The sequence below is a fragment of the Oncorhynchus keta genome, chromosome 15, assembly GCF_023373465.1.
Source record: "Oncorhynchus keta strain PuntledgeMale-10-30-2019 chromosome 15, Oket_V2, whole genome shotgun sequence".
NCBI classification, from domain to species: Eukaryota; Metazoa; Chordata; class Actinopteri; order Salmoniformes; family Salmonidae; genus Oncorhynchus; species Oncorhynchus keta.
Genome location: NC_068435.1, coordinates 40337949 through 40354962, shown reverse-complemented (window position 1 = coordinate 40354962; position 17014 = coordinate 40337949). Strand labels below are relative to the sequence as shown.

Genomic DNA, 17014 nt, shown 5'->3' with positions numbered 1-17014 from the left:
CATCCCAAATGGCACCATATTCCCTATCGGTGCACTATAGGGCTCTGGTCCAAAGTACTATACTATGGAGGGAAAAGGTGGCCATTTGGGACGCGGACAATAGCACGAATAAGGAATCTTTCATGTGACAAAAGTGACAAAGAGAATAAGATGGATGGGAAAGGTTTTTACTGTGTTTAAGGGGATGTTCCTGTGTTGGAGCGGCAGCCATTATTAGTTGAGTGCACTAGTTTTAAAAAATGGTGGCAAACTAACCCTCACTTCAGGTAACAAATGTTAGTGAATATGGTGCCTGTGTTTTATGCCGTGTTTCAGTCGATTTGACCTAACAGTGTTACTTCATTCTTTTTCAGTTTGGCTTTAGTATTTTTCACGTGTGCATTTGGCAGTATTATAGAACCCTTGTCACTGATGAAAGTGTACCGATTTAGTTTTTAGAGGACTTTTTATATTTATGTGTCTTATTTTTATATTTTCTTTATGGTTATTTATTACACACATTGTAGTGTACAATACTGTAGTTTGAATTGATACAATAATAATATATTTTAGTATGAAAAATGATTTGAAGGTCAATGAATCCAGAGAGGTCTGAAGTACACAGCTCCAGGAGTCGCGAAGTTTGTTTTCAAAAAAGCAACCTGAAGTATTACGTCAACATGATGTCTGTTTAAGCTGTAAAAAAAAAAAAAAAAAAGAACAAGGAAAGAGACAAATGAAGAGAGAAACGAAAAGTGTTCCACGTGCATCCATCATCAGACGAGTTGGTTAGACTGACCTCGTCCTTAATTTGATATGAAGCTACTGAAAACTAACTGTGTGACTAAACGCATGAGTCCTCGCTGTTGTTATGAAGATATACGTAACTCCCTTTTTTTTTTGTCAACATACTCTTTTCTTTCAGTTTTGTGCCAATTTGTTACATTGTTGTTATATGTCAGAGGCCACACTTAGTTTTATACATTTCCTGTTTAATCTGTTTTTATAGTTGTTTTTATGACCCCCACCATCACAATAAAATACAAGAAAGCGTTTCTGAGATTGGGTGATCTTTATTTTGATGTAACAATGTTGAATTCATCTGTAATATATCATATACTTGCTCTTTAGTTCTTAGTGGGAGTCAGGAGACAATGGTTGATGTAGTGATTGATGCGTGTCGTTAGTAGAGGAAGGGTTAGTAATGGTTATATTTTACATTAGGTATGGGGTTATTCTCTGCTTATGCATCCTGATGTCCACGCCAAATAAATACATTTATATCATCCAACAAATGTAAACATTCTTTATGGAGGAATGGTCTAAGATCCCTCCCAATGTTTTTTTTCAATCTCATAAAACCTTTTAGGAAAAGGCTCAGTGCCTTGCAATGTGAAGTATTGAAAGATATTGAAAACAATGCTTTTGACCATCTTTGAGGAAAAATATTACTTGTTAAACTAAATCTCTCGCAGCAATTAGAATAACATATGTTTTTTTAATGATTACAAAATACAATTGAAGTCGGAAGTTTACATACACCTTAGCCAAAAATATTTAAACTCAGTTTTTCACAATTCTAGACATTTAATCCTAGTAAAGATTCCCTGTTTTAGGACAGTTAGGATCACCACTTTATTTTAAGAATGTGAAATGTCAGAATAATAGTAGAGAGAATGATTTATTTCAGCTTTTATTTCTTTCATCACATTCCCAGTGGGTCAGAAGTTTACATACACTCAAATAGTATTTGGTAGCATTTCCTTTAAATAGTTTAACTTGGGTCAAATGTTTTGGGTCGCCTTCCACAAGCTTCCCACAATAAGTTGGGTGAATATTGGCCCATTTCTCCTGCCAGAGCTGGTGTAACTGAGTCAGGTTTGTAGGCCTCCTTGCTTGCATATGCTTTTTCAGTTCTGCCCACACATATGTCAATTAGCCTATTGGGAGCTTCTAAAGACATGATATAATTTTCTGGAAATTTCCAAGCTGTTTAAAAGCACAGTCAACTTAGTGCATGTCAACTTCTGACCCACTGGATTTGTAATACAGTGAATTATAAGTGCACTAATCTGTCTGTAAACAATTGTTGGAAATATTACTTGTGTCATGCACAAAGTACATGTCCTAACCGACTTGCCAAAACTATAGTTTGTTAACAATACATTTATGGAGGGGTTGAAAAACAAGTTTAATGACGCCAAGTTAAGTGTATGTAAACTTCCGACTTCAACTGTAGCTCAGTATTTGTAATAGATATTTTTGCCAATAATTTGGGACCTGACTGTATGTTTGTATCAGATGACCATATCTAGAGAGTCAGGTCTGTTCATTCAACGGCACTATCTACAATGTGCCTCTTAAAGGTAATTTACACTTGAGCAGTCTTCCGCAGCGTTTACCATGAAAGCGAACGTCAGGAAATGGCCTTTAAAATGAAATCCCTATTTCCTGAACATGATCTGTTATGCCAGTAATATTCTGGGACCAAAGGTATTCTACAGTTCTGACACGGAGCCATGGAGAGCAATGCATCTAGAGAAAGGTATTCTACAGTTCTGACACGGAGCCAGCTTGTGGAGAGCAATGCATCTAGAGAAAGGTATTCCACAGTTCTGACACGGAGCTTGTGGGAACATGATCAAGAGAAAGGTATTCTACAGTTCTGAATATTGTGGAGAGCAATGCATCTAGAGAAAGGTATTCTACAGTTCTGACACGGAGCCAGCTTGTGGAGAGCAATGCATCTAGAGAAAGGTATTCTGACACAGTTCTGACACGGAGCTTGTGGAGAGCAATGCATCTAGAGAAAGGTATTCACAGTTCTGACACGGAGCTTGTGGAGAGCAATGCATCAATGCATCTAGAGAAAGGTATTCTACAGTTCTGACACGGAGCCAGCTTGTGGAGAGCAATGCATCTAGAGAAAGGTATTCCACAGTTCTGACACGGAGCTTGTGGAGAGCAATGCATCTAGAGGAAGTATTCCACAGTTCTGACACGGAGCTTGTGGAGAGCAATGCATCTAGAGAAAGGTATTCCACATTCTACTTGTGGAGAGCAATGCATCTGACACAGAGCCAGCTTGTGGAGAGCAATGCATCTAGAGAAAGCACATTTTCATTCAAGGGAAACACATCAGCAGAATAGAATCAAACTGAATGAATCAAACTAACAGAGATACTGGGATTTGAAGCAGGTGGTGAGTTTAATAACACAATGAACGATACAAAACAAGAGTGGCATCTGGACATGAAACACCATCAATACTGCCTGGGGGATGAACCTAAGGGAGTGACAGATATAGGGGAGGTAATCCGTGAAGTGATGGAGTCCAGGTGAGTCTCATAACGATGGTGCCAGGTGTGCGTAATGATGGTTGTCAGAACCAGTGATTAGTAAACCGGCGATGGCGAGCACTGAAGAGGGAGTAGACATGACACCCCCCCTCTGGAAGGAGTAGGCGCTCTTTGCCTTCCGGTGGATGATACCGAAGATACCTCTGGACGGAGCCATGAACCCCTCATACGAAGCCAGCACCTCCTCGTCGCTCTCCCAGACGGCCGCAGCCCACTCCAACACCCACCCAGTCAGCAGAGAAATAACCATGGCTCCCATCTGCGAGCAAAATAGAGGGAGCACTGGAGTAGGAAGCCACGGAATTTAAATGGGGTTCCGTCATATTTGTCCAGGAGGGACAGATGCCACGCTAACCTGGCCAGGCTGCTGAATGGACTGGTGTGCTGGCTCGACTGGTGTTAGAGTATCCTCCCTAGTTGAAGGCAACATCTCTCGGGTATGTTCGAGATGTTGAAGACTGCGAAGAACCTCTTCCATAGCCATCCCCAGTTGCACCAGCTGGTCGTGTTGTTGACGACCACGTTCGTCGACTGGGAGATGTCCTGATTTCCTGCTGCTTCCATTTGTTGAGGCATTATTCTGTAACAGAGATGCTGGGAAGAAGAAGGTGGTGAGCTTAATAACACAATGACCATGGAACAATACAAACCAAGAGTAGTGGAAACACATAATCAATACTGCCTGGGGAATGCTCAAGTTGGGGAGGTAATCATGAAGGCGGAGTCCAGGTTGTAACGCCAGGGTAACGATGGTGCCAGGTGTGCATAATGATGGTTCGGGATCCCAAAAGTCTCACATGTAGAATGTATGCAGGCACATGACTGTAAGTCGCTATTGGATACCTAAACGGACTGCAGTAAATGGCATATATTAAAACGTATTGCAGTTATTATTAGTAGCAAACAGGGTCCTGGTACCTGATATCAAACAGTTAATTGTCAATACTGCCTGTTTTTGGGTTTAATGAACCTACTCCCTGTAGCTTCCTGTCTCCAAGAGTCTGTCCTCACAGAAGTACACGGAAGGTAATCATTTTGATTTTGAAGTGACGGGTCAGGTGAGTCTCATGGAACCGGGGTGCAGCTGCGCTCGTCCGATGGAGCCTTAAAGAAGGTGTCTTGAAATACATGGTTCCAGATCCCAAATTATGTCAATTAGCCTATCAGAATGTGACATAATTTTCTGGAATTTTCCAAGCTGTTTAAAGGCACAGTCAACTTAATGTATGGTGACCCACTGGAATTGTGATACAGTGAATTACAAGTGAAATAATCTGTAAACAATTGTTGTTAAAATTACTTGTGTTACAAAGTAGAAACGGACTGCCAAATCTATAGTTTGTTTAAAACATTTTATGGTGCAGTTTTAATGCAACCTAAGTGTATGTGACTGTTCAGGTTTGTTTTATATGGAGTTTTTAGGTCCTGCATGTGCATTCTTGTTTAAGAATGAACAACAAATGGCTTGCTTGTACATGATCACCAAGGTAGTAATTGTAATTCCTCCAATGGAGTGTCATGTACTGGAGGTGGAAGATGTGGTCTTGCATTTTGTAAATGATCATGGAAATCGCCACAGCACTTTTAGTGGTCACCTATTCACCAGAAGATAATTGAAGGACTTTTTGACACAGTTTGAAACAGTTAATATGTATTTCATCTTAAAAACAAATTGATTTGTCTGACAATATGCTGAAAAGAACATCATAATCTGTACGGCCTGTAAGCAATAAACCAAATGTTTTGGAATGAACTGAAACATTATTATTCATTGATTTTGATGTGTGTATGGTGCTTAGTGCTTTATAACTAATACTGGGTCTGGGTGACACCGCCAATGGAACTCGGGGGTTCTCTCATGCCAGATGGCCCTGGTAGCATGTATGTTACAGTAGATGGACTCCTAATGCCTGGGGGAGTTCTGCTTGACCAAACCCCTCTCCCAGCCTCTGTGAACACCTCACTTCCTCTTGTTTCTGGGCCTGTATTCATAAAGAATCTCAGAGTAGTAGCTCTGATCTAGAATCAGTTTAGCTTTTAAGATCATAATGAATAATATTTTATGTCAACGGATGGGTTCCGGTTCCTAGATCAGCACTCCTACTCTGGGATGCTTTAGGACTACGTGCCACAGTCATTATCAATACAAGATGGCTTAAGAATAGCCTGTCCCAGATCGGTTTTGTGCTATCATTCCAACTCCTTGTCATGCCAATCATGACGTGTTTGGCACGACAAGGAGAGGAAAGGAGTGGAATGATCGCAGCAACAGACTGGTATCCCAGGCTATCTTAGGAATGGTAATACACAGGAGAGCCTGAGGGAAGCACAGGCAGGACGAGAACAACTTCTGCTGCTGAGAAGGACTACACTCTTAGAAAAAAGGGTTCCAAAAGGGTTCTTCGGCTGTCCCCATAATGATAACTCCTTTGGTTCCAGGTAGAACTCTGTAGAAAGGGTTCTCCAGTGGGAAAAGCCAAAGAACCCTTTAAGGTTCTAGATAGCACCTTTTTATTTTAGTGACAGAAGGGTAACCCTGACAGTGAAGTGAAGGAACACTTCTTAGCGCCAGAGATGCTCATGAAGAGATTCCACTCTGCCCTCTGCTGCACAGATGAAGACATTTCAGCTGACTTGTTATTTGCTGTCTGATGTCATTAATTGAACCAATAACCTTGTCAATGTTTTCCTAATAAAAAAAATGCTGCATAACCATTCGACCATCTTTGATAATGGAGTGAAATGCTGACAAATGTATCTCCCAAATGGCACCCTATTCACCATAGAGTTCTGTCAAAAGTTGTGTAATATAGGAAATATTATAAGGTACCATTTGGGCCATGGAAGTGGAGGGTGACACTCTGAAAAGGGTTCCTCAAGTGTAGACCCACAACAGTTACAAAGGTAAGGAGAACAATACTCCTAAATACACTTTAAACAACATTTCAAGACTAGAAAAATTAAGTGTTAAGATTGGTTTAAATCACCTTTGTGATTGAGTGAGCTCTTGCCAGGTGGGAGCTATGATGTGTCCGAAATGGCACTTATTTCTACATAGTGCATAATCTTGACCAGAGCCCTATGGGCCATGGTCAAAAGTAGTGCACTACATAGGGAAAAGGTTTGGACACACCTACTCATTCAATGGTTTTTCTTTATTTTTTCTCTATTTTCTACACTGTAGAATATTAGTGAAGACATCACAACTATGAAATAACACATGGAATCATGTAACCAAAAAAAGTGTGAAACAAATCAAAATATATTTGAGATTCTTCAAAGAAGCCACCCTTTGCCTTGACAGCTGTGCACACTTTTTTCCTCCACAATTTCGTGGTATCCAATTGTTAGTAGTTACTGTCTTGTCTCATCGCTACAACTCCTGTACGGGCTCGCGAGAGACAAAGGTGGAGAGCCATGCATCCTCCGAAACACAATCTAACCACCATCGATAAAAGACAGTACTGTGCACTGCTTCTTAACACAGCGCGCATCCAACCCAGAAGCCACCCGCACCAATGTGTCGGAGGAAACAGTACACCGATGAGACAAGGATATCCCTACCGGCCAGGCCCTCCCTAACTGGGCGACGCTAGGGCAATTGTGCGTTGCCCCATGGACCTCACGGTCGCGGCCGGCTGCGACAGAGCCTGGGCTTGAACCGAGACCACTGTGCCACCCGGGAGGTGCCCAGCTTTGCACACTCTTGGCATTCTCTCAACTAGCTTCACCTGGAATGCTTTTCCAAACTTGTTGGCTGCTTTTCCTTCACTCTGCGGTCCAACTCATCCCAAACCATCTCAATTGGGTTATGGTCGGGTGATTGTGTAGGCCAGGTCATCTGATGCAGCGCTCCATCACTGTCCTTCTTGGTCAAATAGTTCTTACACAGCCTGGAGGTGTGTTGGGTCATTGTCCTGTTGGAAAACAAATGATAGTCCCACTAAGCGCAAACCAGATGAGATGGCGTATCGCCGCAGAATACTGTGGTAGCCATGCTGTTTAAATGTGCCTTGAATTCTAAAGAAATCACTGACAGTGTCACCAGCAAAGCACCCCTACACCATCACTCCTCCTCCATGCTTCACGGTGGGAACCACGCATGCGGATATCATTCGTTCACCTACTCTGCATCTCACAAAGACACTGTGGTTGGAACTGAACATCTCAAATTTGAACTCATCAGACCAAAGGACAGATTTCTACCGGTCTAACGTCTATTGCTGGTGTTTCTTGGCCCAAGCAAGTCTCTTATTATTATTGGTGTCCTTTAATAGTGGTTTCTTGCAGCAATTCGACCATGAAGGCCTGATTCACACAGTCTCCTCTGAACAGTTGAGGTCACTGGTGCACCTGAACCACGCTCAAGGTCCTAAACCATATCATAACCACCATCGATAAAAGACAGTACTGTGCAGCTGTCTTCATCGACTTTTTCGACTCTGTCAAAAGCCGAATTCTTATCGGCAGACTCAACAGCCTTGGTTTCTCTAGTGACTGCCTCGCCTGGTTCACTAACTACTTCTCAGATAGAGTTAAGTGTGTCAAATCGGAGGGCCTGTTGTCAGGACCTCTGGCAGTCTCTATGGGTGTCGACTCTTTTCTCTGTATATATCAATGATGTCACTTTTGCGTGGTGATTCTTTGATCCACCTCTACGCAAACGACACCATTCTATAGACATCTGGCCCATCTTTTGACACTGTGTTAACAAACTTCCAAACGAGTTTAAGTGCCTTACAACACTCCTTCTGTGGCCTCCAACTGCTCTTAAATGCTAGTAAAACTGAATTCATGCTCTTCACCCGATCGCTGCCCGCATCCGCCCGCCCGACTAGCATCACTACTCTGGAGGGTTCTAACTTAGAATATGGGGACATCTACAAATACCTAGGTGTCTGGTTAGACTCACATTAAGCATCTCCAATCCAAAAATAAATCTAGAATCGGCTTCCAATTTCGCAACAAAGCATCCTTTACTCATGCTGTCAAACATACCCTCGTAAAACTGACTATCCTACCGATCCTTGACTTTGGCGATGTAATTTACAAAAGAGCCTCCAACACTCTACTCAGCAAATTGATGCAGTCTATCACAGTGCCATCCATTTTGTCACCAAAGCCCCATATACTACCCACCACTGCAACCTGTATGCTCTCGTTGGCCGGTCCTCGCTTCATTTTCGTCGCCAAACCCACTGGCACCAGGTCATCTACAAGTCTTTGCAAGGTAAAACCCCACCTTATCTCAGCTCACAGTTCACCATAGGTATATTCCAGCTGGTCATTTTACTGGTCATCCCCAAAGCCAACACCTACTTTGTCTGCAGCAGAGGTAACTCTTGTCTTCCAGTTCCTGTGCCAATGACTGGAACATGAAATCCAGTTTCATCATGGTCCTTCTTTAGCATCAGTTGGTCAGAGCATGGAGCTTGTAATGCCAGGGTAGTGGGTAAATAGCCCATCCAACTACCCATCCCCATATCCAATCTGAGGTGCAGTTAACATGACTTATCCTCTGCAGCAGAGGAAACTCTGGGTCTTCCTTTAAATGGCATATAGATCCATTATATTATTATCATAGCTTGATGGGTTTTGCAACTGCAATTGAAGAAACTTTCAAAGTTCTCGAAATGTTCTGTATTGACTGACCTTCATGTCTTAAACTAATGATGCACTGTTGTTTCTCTTTTCTTATTTGAGCTGTTCTTGCCATAATATGGATTTAGTCTTTTACCAAATAGGGCTATCTTCTGTATACCGCCCCTACCTTGTCACAACACAACTGATTGGCTCAAACACATTAAGAAGGAAAGAAATTTCACAAATTAACTTTTAATGAGGCACACACTTGTTAATTGAAATGCATTCCAGGTTATCCAGCCTCAGGTTATCCAGCCTCATGAAGCTGGTTGAGAGAATGCCAAGTGTGCAAAGCCGTCACCAAGTTAGTGTGGCTACTTTGAAGAATTTTAAATATAACATATTTTGTTTAACACTTTTTTGGTTACTACATGATTCGATATGGATTTCATATGTGTTTTTTCATTGTTTTGATGTCTTCACTATTATTCTACAATATAGAAAATAGTTTTAAAAAAATAGAAAAACCTGTGAATAAGTAGGTGTGTCCAAACATTTGACTGGTACTGTATGTATATACCAAAATATGTTTTCTGGAAGAAATTGTGCATTACTCTAAAAAAGTGCAAGGGTGCCAATATCTTTGGCCACGACCTGTAGGTTGCAGATCTACTGCACGATGCTCCAGTTTCATAAACCCCATAGGCCGATTTACAGCTTTACTGGCTTTATGAGCTTGTGAAACTACAGTCTGTGTGTGTGCGTGTGTGCATGTTTGGCTACTGAAGTTTGAACCATAATAAGGTGAGATGACAGTATGGACGCCTGTCTCCTGGGCTGCACTACTTCCTGTGCCTTTTTGTGTGTTTGTTTGGTTTGATTTAGACCAAGGCCTCTATTTTCAGCTGGCGTTTAAGGTGTCCGCATACATAGGTTCGTTTTGCTCCTCGCATAACTCGGCTAGGCGGTTTAACGTATGTACTCGTATACTCCCTAAATACATTTGCTTGAAAACAAGAAAAAGCGGCAATGTTACTGTCGTTTGTCCCACTTGACCCACCTTAGCAACAACATAGCCAAGCACTGAATTGAATTAATCTAAGATTAATAAAGAAATATGTCATTCATTTGGATGTTTTTGCCAGAGGTCTTAGTCATGCAGTTTTACATCGAACTAAGATGTTTGGTGCATTATTTCTCACGTTGAAAACATTTGCATAATAATGAGTCGATTCTTGTCGAATGACAACTAACGCTTCACTGAAGAATCCCCTCCATTAGTTCCCACTTCTACGAAGAGTAGTACTGTTGACCAATCAATCACCGATGAATCACATAGACTTTGGTTACCGAACTTCGATTTGCCTCAAGAAAACAATGTTGTGTGCACAAACAGCCGGAAAAAACCCTGCCAAACACCATAACAAACAGAAATGTCACAAAAGCTTGTCATAATACGTGCACTAACTGTTTCGACTGGGAAGCATGCGACAGGCTTAAGGCGGCTCTGGTGTCAAAAAGCACAATCTTTGACAGCGCTCTACTACCCTGGCGCCAGGGTTGGTAATTTACCTGTCTGATATCAGCTTGCTTGTGCTGAGGTGGGAGGGGTGGAAATATTTCAGGTGTGCCCTTAAAAACGTGTGCCAATGTGCCAATTACAAGCAGCTCTACTGGTGATGGTTACGAGTCACCAAAAGCTGGTTTTAGCGTTAATGCAACTGGTTAAGGCATCTGCCAGCGGTGCACGGAAGCCTAATCAGTAGCCTATAACCAATGCTTTATTCAAATATCATAAGCAGTAAAACAGTCAACGCCCATTCCTGGTTTTTGTCCATGCGGCTTCTGTCAATCGTTTTGGACTCATTATAGGACTATGTGCGAGAGCCATTGAATGAAGGTGTCAGTGACTATATAACGTCTGTTTAGGAACATAAAGTTAATACAATGGACTGCTTATTTTTGGACTTTTATCACTTTGTAAAAATTGCATTTTCCACTTTCATCTGTTGGACCGAACTGTCACACTACGGGAATCCCGATCGTTGTCCTTGGTGCTGAATCCACTTGTAGCCGAGGCTATTTCACTTGTTATGTTTTTGTGAGCAGTACAACAGTGACTAGTCATTCCTCCCTCTCTTTGTGGAGCTCCTGTGAAGAGTTTGGATGTGTAAAAGCCTCCATAGTCCAAGTCGTCTTCTCTGTATTACACGCACACAGAGAGCAATAATGGGGCCTGTCACTGTATTTAAAGCCTATTTAAAACAACTTGTTGTTTCGCTTTCATTACAATTGGATTCGAATTATACACTGTCTTTTTAAGCATCATCAAAATGCCATTTAGTGAATGTGTGCATACATCTTGTTTATTGATGCTCTAAGTCAGAAGGACCACATCATCAAAATCCTAGTGAATGTAATCAATAAATTCTGGCATGTCAATGTCCAGACTGCATTCTAGCCCCTATATCAATGTGAGTATGCTATGTCTCCAGACTGCCCCTATATCAATGTGAAGGCTATAGTCTATGTCATGTCCAGACTGCATTCTAGAGTATGCCTAGCCCCTATATCAATGTGAAGGCTATAGTCTATGTCATGTCCAGACTGCATTCTAGAGTATGCCTAGCCCCTATATCAATGTGAAGGCTATAGTCTATGTCATGTCCAGACTGCAATCTAGAGTATGCCTAGCCCCTATATCAATGTGAAGGCTATAGTCTATGTCATGTCCAGACTGCAATCTAGAGTATGCCTAGCCCCTATATCAATGTGAAGGCTATAGTCTATGTCATGTCCAGACTGCATTCTAGAGTATGCCTAGCCCCTATATCAATGTGAAGGCTATAGTCTATGTCATGTCCAGACTGCATTCTAGAGTATGCCTAGCCCCTATATCAATGTGAAGGCTATAGTCTATGTCATGTCCAGACTGCATTCTAGAGTATGCCTAGCCCCTATATCAATGTGAAGGCTATAGTCTATGTCATGTCCAGACTGCATTCTAGAGTATGCCTAGCCCCTATATCAATGTGAAGGCTATAGTCTATGTCATGTCCAGACTGCATTCTAGAGTATGCCTAGCCCCTATATCAATGTGAAGGCTATAGTCTATGTCATGTCCAGACTGCATTCTAGAGTATGCCTAGCTATATGCCATGTCCAGACTGCATTCTAGAGTATGCCTAGCCCCTATATCAATGTGAAGGCTATAGTCTATGTCATGTCCAGACTGCATTCTAGAGTATGCCTAGGCCCTATATCAATGTGAAGGCTATAGTCTATGTCATGTCCAGACTGCAATCTAGAGTATGCCTAGCCCCTATATCAATGTGAAGGCTATAGTCTATGTCATGTCCAGACTGCAATCTAGAGTATGCCTAGCCCCTATATCAATGTGAAGGCTATAGTCTATAGCCCCTATATCAGAGGCTGCATGTAGCCCCTATATCAATGTGAAGGCTATAGTCTATGTGTCCAGACTGCATTCTAGAGTATGCCTAGCCCCTATATCAATGTGAAGGCTATAGTCTATGTCATGTCCAGACTGCATTCTAGAGTATGCCTAGCCCCTATATCAATGTGAAGGCTATAGTCTATGTCATGTCCAGACTGCATTCTAGAGTATGCCTAGCCCCTATATCAATGTGAAGGCTATAGTCTGTCATGTCCAGACTGCATTCTAGAGTATGCCTAGCCCCTATATCAATGTGAAGGCTATAGTCTATGTCATGTCCAGACTGCATTCTAGAGTATGCCTATATCAATGTGAAGGCTATAGTCTATGTCATGTCCAGACTGCATTCTAGAGTATGCCTAGCCCCTATATCAATGTGAAGGCTATAGTCTATGTCATGTCCAGACTGCATTCTAGAGTATGCCTAGCCCCTATATCAATGTGAAGGCTATAGTCTATGTCATGTCCAGACTGCATTCTAGAGTATGCCTAGCCCCTATATCAATGTGAAGGCTATAGTCTATGTCATGTCCAGACTGCATTCTAGAGTATGCCTAGCCCCTATATCAATGTGAAGGCTATAGTCTATGTCATGTCATGTCCAGAGACTGCATTCTAGATGTCATGCCAAGCCCCTATATCAATGTGAAGGCTATAGTCTATGTCATGTCCAGACTGCATTCTAGAGTATAGCCCCTATATCAATGTAAGGCTATAGTCTATGTCATGTCCAGACTGCATTCTAGAGTATGCCAAGCCCTAATATCAATGTGAAGGCTATAGTCTATGTTTAACAATCTATTTCCATACTAAAGCAATAATTAGAATAATGTGGACTTCAAACATGTTCAACATCGGACAAATATGGGGCTGTTTAATTAAAGAGCTAGGCTGTAACAGACTAATATTCGAATTTGAGTTGAGGACAACACAATACATAAACGTAAATACACAACTGGAAGCAACCACATATTTAGCAAAGGAGCACGTTCTGATTGGCCAGTGAGGGGTCAAGCCTTGCCACACCTACAACTTGTTTATTAATCAAAACCCAGGCCTTTTGCGACCACCACCAGCTACTGTGCCCATAATTCCAGTTCTGAATCAGAGAGGTACAGGCTGCCTTAAACGACATCATCTGCGCCCAGGGATTTGAACCAGCAACCTTCGGTTACTGGCACAACACTCTTAACCACTAGCCTACCTGCATTTGCAATATTTGAGTTTAAATTTCTGTAGACCAGGAGGTCCGCTAACTTCCTGTCTGTGAGATAGAGATGAGTCAACTCTATCTGAATAATGGTGACACCTCTGGGTCAAATCAGACACGTCATCAACAGTAAGGTCAGTTATTCAGAGTATCATAATAAAAACATCCTGTCAGTGGTTTACAGAGCTGGGGCCTGTTGCACAAAAGTAGAATGAAGACATCCGGGATAAATGACTAAGCTGAGCTCAATGAAGCCAAACATGTGCGTCCAGGCTTAATTGGCTGCACAAAGACCAAGCCAGGATGAGCAGTACGGATTCTATTAAGCCAGGTGAAACCAATCCTGGATAGGTGCGCGCTCACGGCTCACTCAAATAGACCCCGCCACAGATCACAGATGAACTGATTTACCATGGCAACTAGAGCCGCGTACTTTTCCCCGTCGGAAGCACAAATCCTCATGGAGGCATACGAGGAGGTAAAATATATAATTAAGAAGAAAGGCAACACCGCCACAGTGATAAAGCAAAGAGAAAAAGCGTGGCAAAGTATTGCAGACCGCCTGAATGCGTAAGTAGTGCACAATTACACACTCACCGCTCCGCTGAAACATCACAATTACAATTCAAATATTTAATTCACATCTCCAAAAACGCAGTTGTACTGTAATTATGAAACGGTTAAATTTTTAATTGAAATGCACTGCAGATATGAGTGAAATTGTGTAAAGTAAGTCCATCACACTGTATAAAGCTATGATAAATTATTATTAAAGCCTTACATTATTATTTAACGTTACTACGCTCAGTACGGTTTAATCTTAGCCGTTGTACTCTGCTTCTTATGTTGTCCACCGTTTTTTTGTGTTTCTCCTGCTTTCATTAATGTAAAGCTGCTTTGACAGAATGAAACAATTGTGAAAAGTGCTATATAAATAAAATTTAATTGAATAAATAGATGAGCTATAATAATAATCACTTTAATTTATATAGCGCCTTTCAAAGGACCCAAGGTCGGTTGCTCACTGCACTGCAAAAATGTCTTTCTTACTTAGTATTTTTGTCTTGTTTTCAGTAAAAAAAAATATCTAAAAACATCTTGAATATTTTCTTGAGCAAAATTACCTAGGAAAATAAGCAAAAAATCTGCCAGTGATGTGCATTGATTGGTGTAATATTCCTCATCTTATGATTTCAGATGGTCTGCAATGTTGACTGTGTGATCAGCAATGTTGTGGCAAAATGGCCTGGCTCAGTCCATGACTCCAGAATCTTTCGGGCCTCTGAAATCTATCAGTGCCTATCACAAGGTAAGCCACACAACCCCTATTTATAACCATCATGGCTGTGTCAAGAATATCACTGTGTTTATGAGGTAGTAATGATGAGATTTGTGTTGACAGGTGAATTCTCTGGTGTTGCTGGGAGACAGGGGGGTATGGCTGCCAGCCTTTCTCCTGACACCTTTCATAGACCCCCAGGAAGCACAGCAGGCCTACAACCAGGACCAGGGCCAGAGTTGAAATGACCTTTGGCCTCCTGAAGGCACGCTTTCACTGCCTTCACAAATTAAGGGTCAGCCCTGTTAGGCATGTGATATTACTGTGGCTTGTGCTGTCCTCCACAATGTGGCCTGCCTGAGGAAGGAGAGGGCCCCCCAGAGTGCCACCAGCCATGGACTGGGACAATCCGGCAATCTTTCCTGATGACGACAGTGGTCGGCTGCTGAGGGACCAATATGTGTTGAATTATTTTAGTTAGTATGTGTGCTTTCAATTTTGGTTAAATATGTCCTGTGGTGGCAGAGGAATTTGGGTTTTTTTGGGTTCGTTTTTTTTTACGAATTTGGCCTCTTATGATGTTTGTGCGGTATACTGTGTGTAATACAAGGCTGCAGGGAGGCTACTGCATCCATTCATTTGTCTGTTCAGTTGATGTGTATGGATTTGTCCTGCATTTATTTTAGTGTGCAGACATGCAGGGTGTGTTATATACAGACCTTTTGAATGTGTATGTATCATTTTGTATAATATGCTTTGATTCTGTGCTTTCCATCTTGTAGAGTCACTGTGACTTCAGTTTCGAAAGGAGCTGATGGTTTACCTGTTTTTGTTTTGTCCTTATTCAATAAAGGAACATAATGTTACACATTGTGTTTTATATTCATATATGGAATGTGTATTTGTTTATATGACAGAGTACTAGGGCCACACTGAAGAAAAAGGATAAAGTCATAAATTTATGAGGCTGGTTCTTTCTGCAGAAAAGCTACATATTGTTTTTACAGTTTTGATACTTATGACAATGTGATACTTAATATTCTGGCACATCAGCATGTCTTTGTTTATGAAAACCATACTGAAGTACAATTTCATAAAATGCCCCGCATCTGTCATTTTAACAACTGTCCTCCTTTAAAACAACTGGTTACATATTATGACTTGTCTTTTTTCCCTCTGTGGCCCTAATATTCTATCATTTTATATATAGTCTATGGGAAACTGTAAATTATCTAATGATAGCAACATCTAAAAATCATTTTTTATCCAAAATCATTGAAATTAATGATCACAAACGTTTAAATAATGACAGTGGGTCTAGTTATATGTGATAACAATGTATAGTGAGCAGTGAAATAACTATTGGTTTCCATTTGTGGTGACTGCTGACTGACATTAGGGATGAGATTAAATAGATCCTGGAATTTAGCCTGGTCTGGAGCAGGCTAGCTCCACAGAATAAATCTCCATGGTAATTTATACCATAACATATCCTCCTGCCCCCTATCCATCTTTAGTGCAACCGGATTACGGATCAATTGAGCCAGGATCACCAAGATATCCTGGCTTAATCCCTTATCCTAGTTTTGTGCAACAGGCCCCAGGGCTGTGTATTAGCTACAGATTGTAACTGTGATATTTGAATGCTTCCTTAGCTAGTTGAAAGCCCCGGCAGCAATTTTTCAACTAACCTTTTCTTGGTGACACTTCCTTCCATTTCTATTAGGAAGAAACTTGTCCCATAACCTTCTGTGTCCTGTTGCAGATGGATCTCCAAAAACCAGAGAATATTCAGAAAAATAAAAAATTAAACTTTTTGTATCGAGTGAGAAATCAAATCAAATCAAATTTTATTTGTCACATATACATGGTTAGCAGATGTTAATGCTAGTGTAGCGAAATGCTTGTGCTTCTAGTTCCGACAATGCAGTAATAACCAACAAGTAATCTAACTAACAATTCCAAAACTACTGTATTATACACAGTGTAAGGGGATAAAGAATATGTACATAACGATATATGAATGAGTGATGGTACAGAGCGGCATGGGCAAGATACAGTAGATGGTATTGAGTGCAGTATATACACATATGATATGAGTATGTAAACAAAGTGGCATAGTTAAAGTGGCGAGTGATACATGTATT

General features: G+C 41.2%; 1 protein-coding gene across 5 annotated transcripts in view; it reads right to left on the bottom strand.

Annotated features, from left to right (window-relative positions):
* Positions 1–17014, bottom strand: part of LOC118394930 (rho GTPase-activating protein 12-like) — a 232701-nt gene that overhangs the window by 174729 nt on the left and 40958 nt on the right. The window lies entirely within an intron of this gene.